Genomic DNA, 22,869 nt, shown 5'->3' on the forward strand with positions numbered 1-22,869 from the left:
AGAAGGTGGGAAGAAACATGATGTCAACTGAGCTTTTTAATAACTGATTGCAAATCGTTATTGAGGTTAAAACTATTTATTTCTAAAAGTCTCTGTGTGTGTGAGAGAGAGAGAGAGAGAGAGGTTGGCTTTAAACTATTTATACTGATTACACACTCTGGATGGGTCATATATTCATGTATTTGCGCATATGCCTGAATCATGATCCTAAAAAATAATATCTATTATTTTTCATGATGTGATTGTGTATTCGGGATGCAAGCATCACATACAAATGTGATCCACAATGTTCCCTTACCTCTGAAGACCTGCACACTGAGCATTCTAAGATACAGAGAGGTGATTCAAGCTTGTGGGGGAAATGCTTACCCTGTCCTGGAAATAAACCATGCTGATTTGTTCTAAGTGAGTAAGAGGCTTCCCTGGGCCTTCAAGAGACAGCTTGCTTTAGACCCTGTGATTTATGCTGTACTGTAACTCTATTATGCTGGCTAAGGTAGAGGCAGCCGTCCCCCCAAGTTATTAAAGCTGTTCATTTCTTCTTAGCACCCCATGGTGCACAGGGTTTCCATGGCAAAAGAGAAAATAGCTATTTTCCCTTCTGTGCATCTAGCATGGCGTTCAATTTTCCACATCCATCTGAATAATACACACAGCACAGAGAAACAGAGGTACAAAAATTTAGATCCTGCTTGACCAAAGACTTGGAATATTAGTAATTTGCAGTGTACGATTTTTAAAAAATTTATGTATCTTCACCTTTTTCTCTTCCTTCCTACAGAGAGGTAGAAGAAAGAATGTGGTTTAAAAATTCATCTGAGAGGCAGCAATGACTGGAGTCATCCCAACTTAGCAGTAGCTTGTGGGCAAGCAAACAGGTCTCTAGGGGAAGCCAGGAAACTTTGGCCTCCTGAGTGTCAAGGAAGGAACCCATGGCTTGCACCTGTAACTTGTGACTGATGTGTTGTTGGCAGTGGGCTCACTGGTTTGTCTGGTTTCTCTGCAGCAGCAGAGTTGGATAGAAAAGGGAAAGACAGGGGCGCCTGGGTGGCTCAGTCGGTTGAGCGGCCGACTTCAGCTCAGGTCATGATCTCGAGGTCCATGAGTTCGAGCCCTGCGTCGGGCTCTGTGCTGACTGCTCAGAGCCTGGAGCCTGTTTCAGATTCTGTGTCTCCCTCTCTCTGACCCTCCCCTGTTCATGCTCTGTCTCTCTCTGTCTCAAAAATAAATAAACATTAAAAATTAAAAAAAAAAAAGAAAAGGGAAAGACAACAATTTAATCTCTATTTTTTTGTGTTGACATGCACAGAAACCAAAAATACTTATGGTGTTGTTTATCCCATATTTCTGGGAGATAAAAGAATTGTTTTTACATGGTGGAACTATAATGGGGAGAAAAAAGTATATATATGAAACCCACTGGGATATAGACATGGAGGTTTGAAATTGGGGCTGAGTGTATCTCAGTTTAACATAGAGGATTTCCAGGGCGCCTGGGTGGCTTAGTCGATTAAGCATCTGACTTCAGCTGAGGTCATGATTTCACAATTCATGGATTCGAGCCTTGCGTCGGGCTCTGTGCTGACAGCTCAGAGACTGAAGCCTGCTTCAGATTGTGTCTCCCTCTCTCTCTGCCCCTCCCCCACTCATGCTCTGTCTGTCTCTCTCTCTCACTCTGTCAAAAATAAATAAACATTAAAAAAAATAGAGGATTTCCTTATCTAGGGAAAAAGGAAGGTCATCAAAGTATTGATGTAGCTTATTGATGATGGAGGGTAGTGTTTATTGCCATGAGTGGGATGAGGGCATTAGCCTTATCACTTGTTTCCCTTCCACTGAGGCAGTTTTATTTCCTATTTCTGTTAAGAGCTGTCTGCATTTCTGTATTCAAATCCTTTACTTTAGCTAGGTATACCCACTTATCTGCCTTCACACATGTTCCTATGCTGGTCAACCCTGAGCTGACCTCCTACCCTATAGAAAGGATAAAGGCCAGGCTAGAATCTGGCCAGAGAATTGAGGTCTCTGCTGTCATTTTCGGTTGTCATATTCCATCTGACCTGTCCCTCTGAGTCCTGTTTGTTTTCAAGTTCCTCATTGCCTGATTTCTCACTGGTTCCCCTTGCTTTAGTGTCCATAAATACATGGAGTACATCTAACTGCTTTCACATCATATCTAGTTTGGGTGGAGGCTTTGGAGCCAGCTCCTTGAGTCAAAGTCCTAGCTCTGCCCACTCATTAGCTGTGCAAGTTTGAGCAAGCTCCTCAACCTATGTGTGCCTCAGTTTCCTCACTGTAAAATTAGGATAATGAAAGGACTTGAATCACATAACCGCGGTGAAGCTTAACTGAGTGAAGACATTTAAAGTGGCGTGAGAGGCATTTGGCACATCCTAAGTGCTATGTCAGTGTTTATGGTCATTATAGTTACTGCTATTATTATTTGACCTTATGTAGTTTCTTTAATTATTCAAGCTTCTACTCTGCTTTAAGTGTGTTTCTTTTCATATGATCTGTTGGGTTCCTTCTGTACTGGAGCATATCCTGTGGCTCTCCAGATTGTGGTTTCTCACCCTGATTCAGTGTCATAGTTATCTAAGAAAACCGGTTTTATTGAGGACTCTGCAGAAACCACATATTCTTTCCCCATTTGCACTTAAAATTCATAAGGTTTGAGGCTATAACACAGGTTGGGCTTTCTAGAAGCTGAAATTGAGATAGAGCCTGTATTGATTGGGTTAGAATACAGGTTGCAGGGTGGAGGGAGTTGATTAGGGTAGGTACCCACAGAAGGGAAGGGAAGAATGTGGACTGGACACAAGGAGAAGGTGAACTGTGATGCCGATCTCACGAAGCCTCAGCCAGCCCTCTGGACAGCTGCCAAATGCATATGGCCCATGGAGTGAATCAGCTCACATTCCCTGGCCTTTATATTCTTACATGGATCAGCAACTGGATGTGGGCCACTTTGGGAAGGATGGTCCCTTGGACAAGACAAATCCTGAAGGAGGTGGCAGCTGGAGGCCCTGTGCTGCTTGAGGAGGGATCTGGGAAGCACAAGCTAGCATCCTCCACAAGTTGAGTTCCAGACTGAAAGACGAGGCCTTCCCTGGAGGACATGCCACAGTGTTTCTTTGTAAAGAGTTCAGAATTTGGCCAGATGTCTTTTACTAAGATGGGTGTGGGAAGAAAAGAGGTTGTCCAAGGGTAAGGGATACTGCTGAAGGAAGGAAGGGTGGCCAGGAAGATGGAAACACAAGACTAGAGCAGAGGTTTATGTTGCTGTAGGAAGTGGGACTCAGCAGGAAATAGAGGAAGCCATGCAGAATCTTTACACGGAAGGGGCTGATGGAAGCAATTTGGGAGTGTTAGGTGGCTTGTATGGAAACACACTGTTTCTACTTAGCCTTTTTTAAAAAATAGATTTTGGGAAGTTGTTAATAGAAATTGGATGGGTTTAGGGTGATCAACCCTCTTGGTGTGCCTAGACCAAGGGGTTTCCCAGCATGTTTGACTTTTAGTGCTAAACTTGGATTCTATGTGGGTCAAACAAAGCCTTTCCCAAGGCACCTCATGGACTTACAACTGAAGCCATGGACGTGGATGGGTAGGAAGTTGGGGGATGGGCAGGGAGTTGAGAAACTTGCTTCACATGTACTTGGCAGCAAATAGAGATCAAAAGGAAATGGAACATGAGGACAGTGAATTAAAAGAGAAAATTTTTTCAAAAACACTGCTGAGGATAGGGAAAGAATGGAAAGTGGTAAAAGAGGCAATTAATTGAGGATACAATCCAGAGCTAAATGCCATTGTGCACCTGAATACTTCTGTTGCCTTACTGGTCAGGCCAGACCCTGAGCCATTATCTTCAGTCCAGACTGCGATGCTCTCATACCCATGTGCATTACAGAACAATCCTGGAGCCTCCTCTACACCTGCCCTCACCTCATTGATTCTGGAGTATCCTTTCCTTCTTTCCTCTCTTCTCTCTCACCAGAGATCGAATATGTATTTCAAAGGTAGTAAGAAGCCCACTTCCACCCAAAACTGATGTCTGGCTTATCCACCACCCACCCATCCCAGAGTGAATGAGTCTCTCCTGGGGACTGGACACTTAGTGCTGGTATGGAAGTTTGGTGTAGGGAATGGGGAGATTACCTGCCTCTGGGAGTGCTTTTCTAAGGATTGCTTAATCCAAGTCCAAGGCCAAAAAGTTTTGGTGGAGATTGATCTTGTCTCTACACTGAAATGAGAGCAAGATCTGCTTACTTTATGTCCAATATATGGAATGTGCTACAGAAAGGCCCTAAAGAGCTGATATGTTTCACTAATGGTGACCTTTGGACTTTCTAACCTCATGTGAAACACAGTTCATGCTTAGTCAACAATACCATTGAGGAACTAGGCTCCCTACTAATGACTTAATTTCTTTGTATCCAAGAGGTTAGTGCATCATGCATCATGCTCAATTAGCTGCGTGTTATTGTCTGTTTCTAACACATAATCTATTACCACCTCTCACCCTTAGGCTAATGGCCCCCTCCACTTTATTTTCCTCAAAACAGGGGCACAAATATTTTTCTATTATACTTCCGCCATTAGACACCCACTGAATATTCCATGAGTATTCATAGTTGTTCAGATTCCAAAATATGCATAGAGCCTAGGATACAGGATTCAATAATAAATTAAAAAGATAGTGATTTAACAGATGAGTGACATGGTATAGTCCTCAAGATCACATGACATTTATTAGACAAAAATATATTATTTTCTCTGGACTCCAAAACTATTTTTCACCATTATTAAGTTACACTGATTGCATCTTGGAGGAGTGGCGAGGTATGATGCTCTACATCTGCCATGTGGCTCGGAAGAGGGGGAGCTGAAGAAGGAAAAGAGAGTAGAAAAAGAAGAAAAACTGTCAAGTTTCCTCATGTGAGGTGCTGATCCCTTGCCTTCCTGCTTCCCTGGCACCCATTCAAGTCTGTGACTGGCATCCCCTGTTTGGTCAAATCCACCTGCTTGTCCTTACTTTTTTAGGCCTCATGCCTAATGCCCTGCTAACTATGAAGTCTAGAATGTGGTCTCTGAGTCAAAATGACACCAACTTGATTGAGAGATAACAGTGGCTTATCGAAAGCAAATGTGAACACAGAAGTCCTTGCTGTGTATAATTAAGTGCTAAACTGGGTGCTGCAGAGGCTCTGGGTCAAAAGAGTTCAGAGAGCAAGGGTCGATAAGGGGTGGAGCAGACAGGCAAAGAATAACGTACTTGAGTTCAATTTATTTGGCCCTGCCTATAAATATGTGTCCCTTTTCTGCTCTTTTCGGCAGGTAGGAGTGGGAGATGTCTGGCAGGACAGGCTGTGGGCCATTAGGGCTACCATCCTACGACTGTTTTATGTAACCAAATGCTACTGAAGATTTTATTTCAAAAGTATCCTATTGCTAAAATAGCATTCTAAATGCTCCTTATTATAATACCCATACCCTTCCTATACAAACAAGGAATTTATCATTAAAAAAAATGTTTACTTAGTTATTTTGAGAGAGACAGAGAGCAAGTGGGAGAGGGACGGAGAGAAAGAGGGAGAGATGGAATCCCAAGCAGGCACGCACCATTAGTGCAGTCTGATGTGGGACTCAGTCCCATGAACCATGACATCATGACCTGAGCCAAAGTCGAGAGACATTTAACCGACTGAGCCACCCAGGCACCCAAGGAATTTATCATTTTTATATTTATTCAGAAGGTATTAGCCATATCATAAGTGTTTTTAACCTAACATTAGCCTCTCATGACCTACACTGATAAGACTCATGTTATTATGATCAGTCAAAATAATAAGTGATAACCAAGAAAATGAATTGGTATTCTTCTTTGTTATGAGGAAGGCTATACTTTAAAATAATTTCCCCACTGGTAGATTTTTAGGTTTAACAATAGATTATTGTACCCAGAAACAGCTTAATCTGTCTTAAAACAACCCCCTGGATTTATTTAAAGTATAAAGTTTAAACCAGCAGTGACAATGGAGCTGAGGGGCTCTATTATCTGCGGAGTTAGGTCCCGCAGGCCTTCTGATTCCTCAGGTCAATTATGGAGGATCCTAGTACAGTGTGGTTTCCTGCACAAAGGATGGTTTCTAGACACCAGAGTGAGCTTTGCCTGGGAATACGAGGAAAGAATAGGCACTTCCTCTCTGGGGAGATATGCTAAATGTGCATCATCCCTGCTTGCATGGTGACCACTTCTCTTCACAAGGGCAAGAGGGCAAGAGGACAGTGCTTGCCCTGGACCTGTAAAAGCCCACCTGGGGCAAAGCCCAGCCTGACACATCCCCTGGAGCCTTGGCCCAGGTTTCCACAGGTGTTCTTTGCACCTGACTGATCAGCTCTCTTCTGTTTCCACCCCTCTGTTTCTGCCACTTCTGTTGACTTCCCAGGGATGTCTGATTGGAGACAGACTGTGGAGCGAGTTGCTTCTCTCTCTCTCTCTCTGATCTGTAAGGATGCCTTTTCTAAAGGGCCCTTGAGGAATACTTGACACAAAAATAAGGTGTTTCTGGAACCTAACATATCAGGCCATCAGAGAAAAGAACTCCTGTTGCCTGTATGTTTGTGTGTATGTATGTGCATACTTCCAAAGGTGAGGGGAAGAAGAAAGAAGAAAGCTACACCCCTCTTCCATCCCATCCTTTCAACAGACCCCTGACTTGCCTTTCTTCCAGCACACCCACTTTTGTCTTCTTTACTTAAAATGCTTTGTCAGCATGAAAGGAGGAATTCTGGGGCCTAGGGTGGGGGGTGGGGGAGGCCCAACAGCCCAAGGCTCTGCTGGCCATTTGGGCAAATGCAGGCAGGCATTCCAGAGCCTGGGAGTCTGTCCTCTTGAGAACCCATCCTGCCTCCTCACTGGGGCGCCCTACCCTGTTATCAGCCTTTCTTTTTTGCATCCCAGGGCTGTTGTCGGGGGCTCATATGTGGAGTGGGGGCAGGTGCTATTGGGTGCCAGAGCCCCAGTGTTTTAGGAACCATGAGGAGCTGTCATGCCATCCAGGGTAGGCTTTATTAAAGGCACTAATGACACAATAATCCGGGTCTCACACATCTACCAGGTGGCTATCTCCACCTTCTTCCTTCCCTTAGGGCTATCACTGATTTTAATGGCCTCTCTGTATCTGGTGAAAATCGAACTCAGGGTCTCTTTATTTAGACAATCCCTACAGGCCACAAAATGAGTTGCTTTCTCAGTGTATAGACAGCCATGTCCCTTGAGGCCTCCTTCAGGCTCTGGTTTCAGGACTCTGTTCTCAGATTAAAAGGAATGCAACTTGCATCTTGCAGTTTAATGAATTTACATAAATCTCTGAGGTAGCATTGTGGGACTCGGCTGGCAAACTGGACTTTAATGCTACACGTCAGATTGGTGTAAAATCCAAGTTAGGGGGAGAATATGGCTCCCCTCCCCCCCTCCTCTTTTCCTACCTCCTCCAGCCCAGCCCTTTTTATTTGGGGCAAGCAAAGTAGTTAAAAATGTCAAACTCACAGTATGCACTGTCAACAACACAATGAAGAGGCTGAAATAAAATCCTCCAACTTCATGGTGATACTTTATACTTACATAGGGCCTTTCATCAAAAGGCTTCTCATGCCTGAGGCACATTAACCCTTGCTCTTCCTCTGTGGCTGGACCTAGATAGAGCCTGAGCTAGGTGGGAAAGCAAAGGCGTGGGGGGCTAGCACCCTATTTCCAGGACAAATTTTCATAGTAGGTCAAATTTTACATCTTTCCCCTTCACCTCCTTTTTCAGCAAATGTTGACTATATCAGCCCCTCTCCGGAGGTCCCTGGTGCCCCAATAATGTCAACAACTCAACAGATTACATGCGAGTTGAGGGTACCAGCAAGTGAACTCCCTTTCCCCCAGTGAGGAAAAAGGCGTTTGTAGATTTGAAGCTTGATTTATCATGAAACGTATCAAAGCAGTTGTGAGAGTAATCTGAACTTTGTCGGACTTCACACTTCATGGTTTACTCTTGTTTTTGTTTAGTTTACATATGGAGGCTGTTGTAACATCTGTCGCGATTAAAGCCTGAAAATGTTTTTATCCGACTATGTGTTTGAGGCCATCAGTGTGGCACCTGTTTTGTCTCTTCCGAGTCACACTTTGTGTACCAACTTTGTGCCAGATGTGATTCATGTCACTAATGGTTACCAAGAATTTGCTTGTTGATCACAGTGCTCTTTCCTAAGGAACCTGGACAAAGCTCCTTCGTCTTTATCAATGTCTGGTTGTAGACCAGAAGTCTTATATTCATTTCTCTTGTTATAGTCAGTGCTTCTTAAAGCTTAACCACCTGCATGAAAATGATGTGGGCCACTTCCCCAACATGCAGATTCCAGGGCCCCTCGAGACTTACCTAAAAAGCCATGCTGATGGGCCACCTGGGTGGCTCAGTTGGTTTAGCATCCGACTTCTGCTCAGGTCATGATATCGAGGTCCATGAGTTTGAGCCCCGCATTGGTCTCTGTGCTGACATCTCAGAGCCTGGAGTCTGCTTGGGATTCTGTGTCACTGTCTCTCTCTGCCCCTCTCCTGTTTATGCTCTGTCTCTCTCTTAAAAATAAATAAACTTTAAAAAATTTTTTAAAAGCCATGCTGATTTGAATATTGAAGGGTTACTCCTTCTAAATTCTCTTCTGCTTCCTATTTCTGATCAGATTAACTTTTGCCGGGTAGACTAACTGGCAACAGGCTATTCTTAAGCATTGGTAGAACTGTTAGCTCCACAAGAAACAAAAGATATCAGAGCAAAGGTTTGTGAGTTACTGAAGGCTCTGTGTAAAGGGAAATAAGAAACACACTTAAATGCCTGCTCTTCAGCATTTTCTCCTCACAATCGGGTATTGCCCATCTGTAAGGGCATGGAGAATTTACTCCAAGGTGATGCTCTGGGGATAAGTTTCATGAGTGTGATTCCCATGGTCTTGGCACTTGTCTTTGAGGCCTACACCGTATGTCCTCTAAAAGCTAAGCAGAACAGCTGAGTTATGGGAAGGAGCAGAAGTCACACTAGTTTGAGATTCCAGTCTAAAGGTGTACTGAATGTCTAAAGATTCAAGTCAAAGGTGTACTGAAAGACAATTTGTCTTTGTTCATATTGGTTTATCAAATCTCTTCTCAATATTTATAATCCTCAGGGGAATCTAGCCCACCCCAGGACACTGGAAGGTCAGGCAGTCCTGAACTGAAATGGTGGCTCTACCTCTTACTATTTGTGTGACTGTAGTCAGATTACTTAAGTAACACATCTTTCTGGGCCTTGGTTTCCTTAGTTGTAGAAAGGAAGTGATAATAATAGTATGTAACTCATTGGGTTATTTTAAAGGTAAATTAGATAATGCATGTAATGCAAATAGAACACATAAATGCTTAATAAATGGTGGTAGTTATACTTTTTTCTGGGTATAAGAGGCAGAGGGAGGGGAAATCAGACACTGGAGATAGAAACCTGTGATGATAGTCTTGGTAGGTCACCAATATTACATGACCATCACCAGCAAGCATCTCTCAGGGACCTCTGGGCTCTGTTTCACACCTTGCGGATCTGATTACCATCTCGGACTTCAGGGATTTTCCAGAAAACACTCAATCATGAACAATACAGCACCAGACTTTTGAAAATGGAGCAGATAAATACACATTCATATGTCTGTTATAACACTGCCTGGCAGTCTTCCATGGGTGAGGGCAAGCCTCATGGGAGAGAGGGGATTGCCTGAATGGGGTTGAGAAGGCCCTGAAACGGGAGGTGAGCTAAGCATCTTAGCATGTGAGGTAATTTGGGCAGCAGCGTTAATGATCACCTGGTAGAGGTGGAGAAGACAGCCCCCCACCATCATCTTTCCCTTATTTATTTTTATACTAAGTTGTAAGTCAAGTTAAATAATTGTCTTTAACTCTCACTTGGGAAAGTGTGACAGTATCACTCCTAAAGGGCTCCACATGAGCATTTAAACAGAATCTGTCCTCAGGTTCGTATAATGTGTGGATCGTAGCAAAATAAAAACATGCAGGAAATGTGGGCTGTACTTTCCTTTTCTTGAAATTATTACAGACATAAGATATCTTCTCACTAGGAAGTAAGATAAGACTCCAACGTGCTTTCTCTAGGGGAATGGAAATAGTGCTTTGAAAAACTTCTCTTACTTTGGTGGAAATTTTCAGTCATCCTTTCTATTGGACATTTTCCCCCTAAAGAAAAGCGTAGTATCTAATGCAGGGCTTATGCCTGAGGGTTTCAGTTATAGAGGTCATGTAGGCCTTGTGTAGAGGAGACAGACCTGTGCATTATGCCATTACCCCAGGCCACTGAATTTCAAAGCCTAGAGTCCTTAACAAAGCTCTGAAGACTCTTTGTGGGTTAGACTTTTCTAACCTTCCTCTGGAGAGTTCCTTAATGTTAGACCAGCCATGACAAGGAGCTTGGCAAACCTATGCCCTTACAAGCTTTCCGACTTTCCCTTGTGCTTGCTAGCAACCAGCGAATGGAACCAAAGAGGTTCATACTTGTCTTACCTTAAAATTCCATTTGTCAAATAGCAGTTGCACAACAGAAAGGTCAGCACTTTATGTTCTGAGCACTTAACTTTAATCATTGCTTAAGGTGGACAGAGTCTGAGAGGTTTTCAAACCAGTTCTCTAATGTAATGGCAAGGAGGTGGCGGGAGTGGGGGGGGGACGGTGTCGGTCATTTGATCAGGAAGGAAAATCCAGTGTCTGGTTCTGTGTCTTTTTAACCCCATTCCATCTCCACGTGTGCTGCTGTATCCTCACAGAGACTCCGAAAATGTGTTCCATCAATAGATCTGTAGTGATTACCTACTATATGTTAGACTTGTTGAAAAAATAGCTGTTTTCTCCTTGTGATTTATTTTGAAAATTGTACAATCCTATACTATTATTATCTTTTTAATAACAGAAGTGGAATATGCTCATTGAAAAAAAAATCAGACCACACATAAGCATACAAAAATGAAAATTCCCCTATCCGACTCCCCAAGGGTAACCCCTGTTAATAATTTGTATAAGTCCTCCATCACACGCTACATTCTATACTGCAGTTTGCTTAATTCATTCAGCAAGCAACTACTTCTTTCCTTATCAGTACATGCCCAGTTACCTCAAATTTTTTCATCCCTTTCTAAGTTTTCTGTACTGTGCATGTACCATCATTTCTATATTTACCTTTTCTCATATTGATGGATATTTAAGTTATCTGTATTTTATTGGGTTACAAATAATGCTGCACAGAACATTTTTGAGCTTATATCCTGGGGCTCTTTTGTGAATATAGTGGTGGGCTCATTCTGGAAAAGTAGAACTGCTGGCTCTAAGGGTTTGTACCTAGAAAATCTTTAGGTACATCCTTTTTTTTTTAATTTTTTAATGTTTATTTTTTTTTTTATTTTTGAGAGACAGACAGAGTGTGAGTGAGGGAGGGGCAGAGAGAGAGGGGAACACAGAATTCAAAGCAGGCTCCAGACACCGAGCTGTTGGCACAGAGCCTGCTGCGGGGCTCGAACCCACGAACTGTGAGATCATGACCTGAGCCAAAGTCAGCTTAACTGACTGAGCCACTCAGGTACCTCGAGTGACTCCTATATGAAAGTAGAATATTTTGGGGCCTTGATAGCCTACCAAATCAACTGCTGCTCTTTGAAAAAATAATTTTTGGACATGCACTGAGCATCCACTGTGGGGAAGTAGTGAGATGTGAGGTCATTGTTTCCCAAGGGCCAGGAGAGTGTTTAATCTAAATATACACCCATTCCATGGAATCTGCCAACCTTATTCCTGCCTCCCTTCTTAGTCTCCACCCCCACCGCGCACCCCCTGTTTCTGTTTAAGATTGACTATGGCAGGCTATTTGGGTATAAACAAATAACACAACACAATGGTTGCCCTCAAAGACCTTTCAAACTGGGTTGGGGAGACGGAACACAGATGGCAACAAAACAAGCTAAAAATATAAGTCAGTATATAAAAAGCTGCAAATAAATATAAATAGTCAGCATCATTATAGCACTTCAGAGGAAGGAAGAACAGTGGTCTAGAGTGTTGAGCTTCATGACAGAGACGTGGTGGAGGATTTGTGGATTTCCCCAGGTGGGGGTGGGGTGGGTGGGGAGAGAACTATAAAAAAAACAGTAAGAACCAGCTGACAGAAGAGCTTCTATGAGAGAGTGGAAAACAGGCAGGAAAATGCCCATTTTTGTCTTGCTGGTTAGAAGTGACTGGGGCTTACAGTACTCCATGAGACTATTACAGATACCTGGCAAAGGTTACTTTTGGGGGGGCCCGATGGGGGTGGTGCAGGTAGGTCATTAAAATGTTGAGAATCCGGTGAAATAGGTGAAGAAAATTAGGCATACATTTATCTTGATAAGCCCTAATATATGGAAGTGTTGAGTCACTATATTGTACACCTGAAACTAATGTAACGTTGTATGTTAACGACACTGGAATTAAAAAGACATTAAAAAATTTTTTTGAGAATCTAAAGAAAGCTTCCAGCACCCTATTTGCACATATACACAAAATTTTGCCTTCATTTCAGGAAACCCTTTCTTCTACCACAAGCTGAAAAACTTTCAAGTGTGTCTGAAAAGAGTTGCACCCCAGGATAACACATTTCAGAAAGACACAAGCTGGGTGTATATATCACAATAAAAGTTGTCAGGCTACAGAAGCCATAACTAATATTCCTATTTGTGAATCATCAAACTCTGGACCAGACTGGAAACAGGTGGGTAAACAACTTTGCGGGGCCATGCTGGCATTGCACACTTTCCCTGCTCGTCTCCAGTTTATCCAGCCTCAACTGGTGGAGGCGATTCTGGGTGTTTTTCCGGAGAAAGGCTCTGACCTGAGAAAAACCAAGCTCTTGAAAATTTGAATCAATGGGATTATTTAAGCATGTATCATTGGAGTCCGCCCCGAGATGCCGACTTTGCTGCAGAAAAGATACTCTCGCTCCCCACCCCCTCCTTTCTTTTTGACAGTCAGTTAATAAAGACTCAACAATAAGCAGCTGCCAGTGATGTCATTTGGGACTTTGTCCACGGAGCTTGTATTTACAAGCTCGGAGCAACCACGGAGCCGCAGCCCGGGGAGCAAGTCTCCGCAAACTTGCTCCGAATTCGCTGCAGGACTTTGCTGCTGCTTTGGATGTGCAGGAAAACTGAGCGTGTTCTCTTGGTGCGGCCTTTTAACGCTTCAAAAATAAACAGAGGATAAACTTGGGAGGAAATTTTTAGCTGGAGAGAGCCGTGGCTGTGTCTGTCTCCAGGACTGTGATATGTATTGACTGAAGAGCTAACTACAAGTAAGCTGTGGGTTTTGTTTTTTGTTTGTTTGTTTGTTTTGTAAACTCTTGTAACAGTTTTTCTTGCTTAAACAGCTTGCTTTCCTTTTAAAGTGAGGTGATAATGTTTAGGTGTTTCCACAGGTTCTCTCGGCTGCCACAAGTATGTGTTTGTTCCTAGTAATTATAGTGCGCTGAAGTTGCTGGGGTAGGTGCAGAGGACTCCTTGTCTAAGAACAGGCACCAGTATATAGATGATAATAGATAGTGAATGCCTAGTCCTTTTTTTGCCTCTGCTGGGAGTTTGGAATTTTTTTTTTTTTTTTTTTCAAATAAGAAGCAACCAACCATACCAAAAACTATGAGGCTGACCTAGGAATTTTAATAGAAAACTATAAACTTAATTATTAATTAACTGGTGTGCTGGAGGGGGAAGCCCACTTTTTTTTTTTTGTCTCTGATCCCTTATGCAATTTATAGATTTCTAATATGTGCATGCTGTTTACAGTGTCTAGTTCCCTCCTGCCTACACCCTCTCCCCATAGGCGCGCACACACACACACCCAGGCTCATTCATTCTCTGGGAATTTGAAAGTATAGAAGAATGTTTTGAAATTGAAACCGTTCCTATCTGGATATTTTCCCATTGAGTATCTGGAGAAATGTTCACTGTTCTGACTTGTCTTCTGAGTTAGGAACCTGAATTAACGTACTATTAAAAAAGTCCTATTTTGACACTCAGCTAGGTTTGGATTTCAGATCCACATCCTCTCTTTGATTTTCCTCCTGACTCTTTAAAACTGTCCAGATATTCTTGGGGGAATAGGAAGAGGGGCTTCTCGTGTGGCGAGCTGGACATGGGCTTGCTCTGATCACAGTAGCACGGGGCCACCTGGAAGTTCTACCTTAGAGATGCGTGCATTGGTCTTTTCTGCTGCGTGCTTCAGGCTTCTGGCTTTGCAATTCTGTGCTTGTAGCCAGTAGCAAATCGCAGCTGATTCCTGCCATCTAGAAGGGACAGCCCTGCTGCATGGATTGGCAAGAACTGGCTGTTAGTGTGTTAACTCCAGCACGCGAACCCTGTGACTCACTCCTGGAGCCCCAGCTTGTTCCTCAATTCAGCTGCTCTGTCACTAGCCCAGGAGAGCAGGGACAGCCTTCACTGCTTTTCCCTTTTTCTCTGGCTTCACAAAATTCTAAGAAGCCAGTGCCAGAAAGTTCCTACAATATTTCAGTGTTTTCCATGGATTTCTAAGGTGGGCACCCTCCCGCCTGTTTGTGAGCCCCAAATTTTTCCATCAGAGCACACCATGCTAAGTTAGATGCTCAGTGCTTTTTGCAACTTTTCATTTAAAATAAGGGAACTGCTACTAAAACAGTTTTCAAACTATTAGTCACAGCTAATTCTTTTGCAGAAGAAAACCTGAGGCATGAGGAAGGGAAATAGTTTGTTCAGAGTCACATGGCAAGATGGTGGCAGAGCTACAACAAGGAACGAAGTCTTTGGTGCTCATGCCAGCGTACATTCCACATTTCCATTCCTAAAGATTATAGAAAAACCAGGACCCACATGTGGTTGCTGGCCTTCTTGTAGGAACAGTATGGTGTGAAGGTGGAGAGATAAAGGTGGTCTGGCCCTGTTCCTGTTTTGACTTTGGCTCTCGGTATGCTTCGAGATGTTTCTGTTCCTCATTCTTTTTGCTAGAGAACCAAAGAGAACTGTGACTATACTACAGTCGATGGCCAAAAGGCAAAGTGGGGTGATTCTGGCAGTTGAAATAGTACAAAAGGCATTTTGTATCATGTAAAGTTCCCAAGGTATCAGGTGGTTCCCAGCTCTGACATTCTGCACTTCGACCTTACTTTCAAGTCTCAAACTTTGTATTTTTTATTTATTTATTTTTTTATTGCCCACACCTTGTTTTCCTTCCTCCCCTTTGGAGCCCCTCTTGCCAGTATAAGCTTTTCATTTTCTCTTTGATTCTCCCTCCCCCTTCATCCTCTCACTGCAGCCTGGACCTCAGATTCTAACATTCAGCTAGATTCCCCCCCACATGCTACATTCCTTTTCTCTCTGGAACCTTCCTTGCCCTTGCTGCGGGTTGTAGTGATTTCCTTCTTTGGATCTTCATGGTGTCTTGTGATAACTTGTGCTTTGGAATCTGGAGCTCTTTGCCATTTAAATCCCTTTGTCCATTGTAATCAATGGCTATGGTTTACTGCTTCCTATATCCACAGCACCTAGTAGTACAGAATCTTACTCAATGTATAATACCAAATAAATGAATAAGTGAATGGCTAATATTAAACATCCCCTTTTCCTCATCAAGCATCCAGGCCTCTGCACGTAGTTGACAAAATCGTGCTGAGTGGCTTTACATTCTTCTTCACTGGGGTTCAAGGCCTTCAATGCCAGATTCCTGAGCATGCCAACAGGGCTATTCCTGATGTAATATCCACCATCCTACTCTGATTCCTTCTTCTCCACTCCTCCGCATGTATTTCCATATCTGTCCACAAGGCTCTTAGCCTGACAGCTCACCCAGACCTTCCACTGAAGGTCCAGGGGCAGCATGGCATAGTGATGGAAGTCTTGGCATCTGGAACTGAACTGACCAGGCTCAAACACTGCTTCTATCACATTCTGCCTTTATGATCTTGGTTAATTCACTCAACATTTCTGTTTGTATTTCTCTTCTTTAAAATGTGGCTAATAGGTTTTCCTACCAGGGTGGGGCGACTGGGTGGCTCAGTTGAGCATCTGACTCTTGATTTCAGCTCAGGTCATGATCCCAGAGTTGTGGGATCAAGCCCCACATCAGACTCCATGCTCAGTGTGGAGCCTAAGATTTTTTCTCCCTTTCTCTCCCTCTGCCTCTCACTCGAGCACACTCTATCTCTCTAAAAACTAACTAAATAAAAATAAATAAATAAATAAATAAATGAAAAGAAAAAAAGAGTGCCTACTTCATGAAGACATGGGGGTGGATTAAATAAATTAATGTAGCTAAAACACTTAGCACAATGCCAGGCATATATTAAGTACTAATGAGTGTTAGCTATTGTCATTATTATTTACCTTGCAGATGCTCGTGTCCCACTCCAGACTTAATGAATCAGCATCTCCAAAGTGAGATTCAGATCCAGGCATTATTAAAAAGTTCCTCCAATGATTTGCATGGAAATGACTGGCTTAGCTACCCACGCTACTTTCTGTTACTTGAGCATGCTGGGCTTGTATGTTCTTTCATACCTTTATGTTCTTGCCCATGGCACCTCTCTATCCACCCAATTTATCTTCCACAGCCTTGCCAAATTTGTAATGTCAGCATCCTAGCTCAGCATCTGGCACAGAGTGAGTTCCCAACAAATGATGAAAAAAAGTGTATGAATACATGTTTAATGGGAAATATTTAAACTGTTTAAACTATTTTCTTCCCCCAATCACCACTGAGTGATTACAGTAGACTAGGCTCATTTCTAAGCTCTTTGCACATGCTGTCTCATTATGGTCACTATACTCCTTTCCCAGGCAAGGATACTGAGGTACAGAGAGATGAGGTAATGTGTAACCATCACATGGCAGTATGAGACAGATGCTGGATTTGAACCCAGAGCCCATGGTCTTAATCCTTCATTGTACTCTGGATATAGAAGGTGTCTTTTTCCTCATAAACTTTGCCAGTGATGGAACTTTGATTTTGTTTGTCTCCTGGACTGATTGTACTGGCACAGCAGCAAATCAGATGTATACTTCTGGGTGTCAACTGGTTGAACTGGTGATTCACATTTTCTAGTTTTCAGAAATGTCTAAAGCACATGCCCAGTTCTTTGGTATTTGGTATATGAATCCTCTTGTGGGTTAGTCCAAGTTTATGGCTAAACATCAAGATTATTTGCATTCTTGGTATGGGTTTTGGTTGGCGGAGTTCAACTTGGTCAAGTGTAATCCAGGTCATTTAGGTTAAAAAAAAAATGGAAATGATGGTTGGCCATTTGGTTGTCCCTAAAGAGTTTACCAAGGGAAGTGGCAGCATTTTGTGATAGTGGATTTAAATAACCAAGATGGTTGACAGTGAACACTGGCAAGCCATAGAACCAGTTAAACACAAGGTAACTTATAGCCTTGTTTTTCTCTAGCTCTTTAATTCTGCAAAGTTTAATGCCGTTGGAACTTTGGATTCCCAGTTGTGTTTTCTTATAGATGAAATAATAAATCTCTCGGATGCATAGAACATTACCCGCAACATTTACTATGCCCCAATACATACTTGTCTAATGAAGTGTGTCATGTCAGTTTGGAAGCCTCAATTACACAAGGTACTTCCCAGTAGTTACATAAATTAATCTTGGTATTTTCAGGGCAAGAAACCAGATCTCTCCTTCTTAGAAATAAACTTTCTGGATTAGTGAGTCCTTTGAGTAGAATTTGGATAGACTATAGAAACCCAATGGACTGAGTTCAAGAGGAAAGTCCCAAACACATTTTGGAATATAAGCTCAGTCCATACATAATATGGCAGATAAATATTATGGTGTTGAAAGAAGAGCTGTTAGTTCTGAAATGTGGGAACAAATGTTACTGTCGAGATGCATGTCTGACAAACTGCTCCATGAAGGGTACTTGCTTCATTTGGCAAATTGAATCTGGAAACAGAACACTGATCTGGGCCAGCTCAAAAGATAGGTCCCACATGGTTCCCATTGTCAGTAGTAATTGTATTATTAGGAAAATTTTTAAAAATTGAAGTAATATATGCTCATAATGTAGAAAAACAAATGTTTGTGTAGCTCTATAACTACATATATTATGTATAAATACATACATGTATAGTACTCTATGTACATATATATATGAAGATATATGTATTTTGTGGTCCCTGAGCCATCCTTCCCACCCCTTTCCCCAGTCCTGCTCCTCAGAGAAAATTTCTACTCTTTTAGCTGCTTTTTCTAGAATATATTTAAAAAAATTTTAATGTTTATTTTTGAGAGAAAGATAGAGACATTGAGAGTGTGCGGGTGGGGGGAGGGGCAGAGAGAGAGGGAGACACAGAATCCGAAGCAGGCTCCAGGCTCTGAGCTGTCAGCACAAAGCCTGACGTGGGGATCTAACTCACAAACTGTGAGATCATCACCTGAGCCGAAGTCAGATGCTTAACTGACTGAGCCACCCAGGCGGCCCTATAATATTTCTAAATAATGTTTTACATCTATTTGTAATATAAAATTATTGATTTATTTTCTCTTACAACAGACAGTATAAGTTTCTTATATCTCACACACCTTCTCTGTTCTCCAATGGAATTATATATCACAATTGTTGATTAAATTAATATTTAGTGCACATTTTTCATGCTTATTGTTGAGTCAAATAATATATTATCACATTTCCATTCTATTAAACATATTTTTCCTGAAATTATTAATTGCTTCATTTAAAAAATTTACTTAATTTTCTAGAAATCTGTAGTTAAATTTTCTCAGTTCTACCAGCCCTTTGATAAATGTGTCAAAGGCAATCTACTTTTAAAATATTCTTCTTATATGAATAAATTCTCAGGTCACCATACACTGTTTTTTTTGTCATTTGTCAAGTGAGAGAACTTAATTACCAGTTGTGCTGTATCAGAAGCATTTTAAAGAGCCTGCCTTCAACATTTTAAAAAATTCTAATTATAGTCAGTTATTCATATGTGGGTAAATAGAAATGATCTGGTTTATTGTAGTTGGTAAATAGCATTCATAATTTGGTTTTATGATTCCACGAATATTCCATACATTTTAATGTGATAAATATCCTTGTTTCTGCGTACCTCTGACATCTGGAATAGTTTCATCAGAGGAAAGCAAATGATACTTCTTGTAAGTTATTTTATGGATAGTGAATTTGAATGGCCACTTGAAATGACATTTATTTCCTTTCTCATTTTCTTCTCATTCATTCTTTCAGTCTAGATTTGTATAATCGGTAATGTGAGATACTTTATTGTTGGGAGTGGTTAAAGTACTTTAAATTATTTGAAAAAGACTGTATTTTTGGAGATTGCCAGTAGAGGGCCTTATTAAACTAAATAAAATTTCACAGACTAGTTGAAACAGTTACCTTGTTGAAGAAGCCAATTTTTTTTTTTTTTAAGGACACCTGATTAAGAGCAGTAAACCTACCAAAGTTATTTTTTCAAGCACATTGTATTTCTTTCTAGAGAAATGAGAAGTCTTAACTTTTCATTTTCATTGTTTTCTTAGGGGGAAAAATTGTAGAATTCAATGTATTGATAGCCCATCAATCAAACCAGGACTCCAGTGCTAAGACATCCAGCCTATACCTGATGATTCTTATGGAGCTGGGGTCTTAGTCTTGGAGCCTTCAGGGATCTAGTATTGGATGTTGAATATGGGAGAAACACACGATGGTTCTCTTCTCTTTTTATACTTGCTTCCTACATTTGAGTGAGCCCCACTCTCAACAAAAATGGGTTTTCTGTTCCCTGCACCTGGACCAGAATCTTCTCATCCTGTGATATGCCCTTGATGAAGACACAGGGAAGGAGAATCAAGAGAATATGTGAGAGCAGGAGCACTTGTTACATACTCTTTCACACTTATTTTCCAGTGAGGGAAGCAGAGCTGTAGGGAAAGGAGATGTCTTTTCTAAAGTCATTTAATGGATTAGGGCAGAGCTCATCTCTCCATCCTCACTGGGTGTTTTCAGCTCCTCCCACTCACTGAAATCTCTATTTTTTGGGAAAGAAGTCTCCCTCCTCCCCACCACTGTCATTGGGACAGCTCCTGCTCACCCTAAATGGCCCCTCCTCAGGAAGTCTTCCCCTACTTGGTATATACTCTGATAGCTTTAGGTACTTGTTTTCCATAGCACTTGTCAGTAGCATAGTTAAATGTGTGGTCAACTATTTGATTAAGAACATCTCCCTGTCTAAGGTACAGGTTCCATGAAGGCAAAGCCTTGTCTATCCTGTTTAATATTATAGCCTTAGATAGAACAGTAGCTGCAAATGGTAGGTGCCCAACAAATATTTGGTGAATGGATGGATATAAACAAGTTTTTTGATTTTGATTAGTGCTATGGCCTCTCCATTTTTTATACTTATGAATACATTCCTTTTTATAACTCAGCTGATGACATTCAAATCTCATGGCATTCAAATGCCTGTGGACACAAGGCATAGAGGCATGGTATTATTTTTTAACTAACTTTCAATGAGTGACTGAGTGACTCTATTTCTAGTCATGTGAGCATCAGTGTTCATGGCATTTATCAAATGGGAGCTGTAAAGATGTGAAGGTAAATGAAGAGAAGGGACAAGGATTTCTCTTCTCTCATTGATGAGGACAAGAAAGTGGAGAGAGGATGATGTCCTGAACTCGGTAATGTGCCCTTTTATGTTTCCCAGGTTGGGCCAGAGATGTTCTGGATACCTTTTTCCTGAAAGGCTGCATCATATACTAGGAACATCAGAATCTTTGGACTCAGTTAACAGAGTAGCAGAGAAAAATAGACACAGCCCATGACCATGTGGCATTTATCCTTGGGTATACCTGGGTTCAGTTTATGTTTTGGTCTCTATTGACTTGGGGTGAATCATTTAACTTCATTGAGCACAGTTTCCTTGTCCACACAATATAGTAATAGCAATGATGATTTCACCTAATATTTATGAAGTACTTATATTGTGTCTGGTCCTGATGTATTTTCTATGAATGTTGTCTCATTTAATCCTCAAAATAGCCCTCTGAGATAGATATTACTATTAATCCCATTTTATAGATGAGAAACCCAAGGTACTGAAAGGTTAATTTGTTCCAGATTCCATAGTAAGACTTTGAACTGGATATTTTGATTCTATTACCTCCTTATAGGATCATTGTGAGGATTAAATGAAATGAAACACCTAGAATGCCAGCACAAAAATAGACTCACAGTACATGGTGGGCATTATCACCATTAGTGGCTCCTAATAGTTGAAGACATGTAGGCCCCTGTAAGTAGGTGATTGCTGGAGGGAGTTGGGAGGGCTGATGGCAACACTGCATCCAGGTCATAGGGACTTATAATCCCAACGCCAAATGTCAAGAGCCCCATGTACGCAGCATTTGGCACATACTAATATTTGTAGCTGTAAACAACTACCAAGGAGACTTCCCACCCCACACCCCTCCTGTCCATGAATGCATTTATTATGTTCTTACCATATGGACATATTTTTCATTGCTCAACGCATTGCATCTGTTTATGTGCTGCCCTTGGCTTTACAATCTTTGCATTTCATTTAGCAAAACTGCCAAGTCCGGTGGACTTTTGTATGTGTAGAACTGCTTGTTTGAAGTATAGTGGAACCTGGTTATGGAGTAAGGTGGGTATAAGGAGTGTCCAGTTCCTTTCGGTGAAGTCTTTTTTTGATACTGTTTTTCTGTATCCCTGGACCAACTTCCCTAGCTCCTCCTGCCCCTGCCTCTTTCTCATCTCTCTCTCTCTTTCCTACTTCACCTTACTTTTCTGTCCTTATTTCTCTCAATCTTCCCTCTCTTTCCATCTCTCCTTTGATTTACTCCTATCTTTTCCTGTTTTCCTTCTTTATCTTCATTTTTCTCTCCTCTCCCTCATCCTCCCCAGAAAGGAAAATAGAGGGGGAGTGAAGATGGTCAGTGTTTCTCAGCAGACCAGGAGGTAGAGAAGAAGGGAACAATTTCAGTTTCCCCACTTCTCCATAAATGTCAAAAACCCTAGGGTTTCTTTATTAATGGTGATCCTATAACAAAGAACACATCTGAATTACAAGCCCAAGTAAAGAGAGAAACCAAAGAGACAGCAGTGTGGTGGGGTGGAGTGTAATTTGGGAGGATTGAACAACCCTGCTTGTAAAGTGCCACAAGCCAGCTGTAGGATCAAGTGGCCCCATCTGCAAGGTGAAGGGGGAGATCAGATAGTCTCAAGGCCATTTCTAGCCCCATGATCCTGTTATTCCTTAACAGACAATGACTGCAGCCTGACTCACCATACAGACAATTATCCAAAGCACTGAGGAGCAAAGCACAGTGGGCTCAGGTCTGGACTGCATGCATGGGGGCTCTTGCAGTGTTTGTGATCCCCAGAAGTCCCATTTTCCCAAAGTGCCGAAGTGATTCGTCACTACACAATGCTGTGTGTCCTCACAACAGATGTGAAAGGATCACCCTTGAAAGGGTGTTTCCCCAAAGCATTTAATTATAACCTCCCCAGAAGATTAACAGATGTTATAATTGTCTTTACTCTTTGATTAAATAGTTTCTGCATGAGTGGCTTTCTTAGATTTTCCTTCTCTGTTTTGTGTTATCCTTATAAAGAACAGACATGTGTCTTAAATTTTCTAGAGATAGTTCTTCAACAGGCATGGTAAGAATCTTCCCAGATTCATAATTTCATTCTTTTTCCTATTTATGTATTTATCTATCCTTACATCTATATATCTAGAAAACCTGGAGTAGGGTGGGCTAT

General features: G+C 41.7%; 1 protein-coding gene across 1 annotated transcript in view; it reads left to right on the forward strand.

Moving 5' to 3' along the window:
- The first annotated feature begins 12,964 nt into the window (after positions 1 to 12,964).
- NCKAP5 (NCK associated protein 5) overlaps positions 12,965 to 22,869 on the forward strand; it is a 776,078-nt gene continuing 766,173 nt past the window's right edge. The window contains exon 1 of the mRNA XM_049615277.1: positions 12,965 to 13,394. The gene's annotated coding sequence lies outside the window, so the exon portion shown is untranslated. The remainder of the gene's footprint in view (positions 13,395 to 22,869) is intronic.

The sequence above is a fragment of the Panthera uncia genome (assembly GCF_023721935.1).
Source record: "Panthera uncia isolate 11264 chromosome C1 unlocalized genomic scaffold, Puncia_PCG_1.0 HiC_scaffold_3, whole genome shotgun sequence".
NCBI lineage: Eukaryota > Metazoa > Chordata > Mammalia > Carnivora > Felidae > Panthera > Panthera uncia.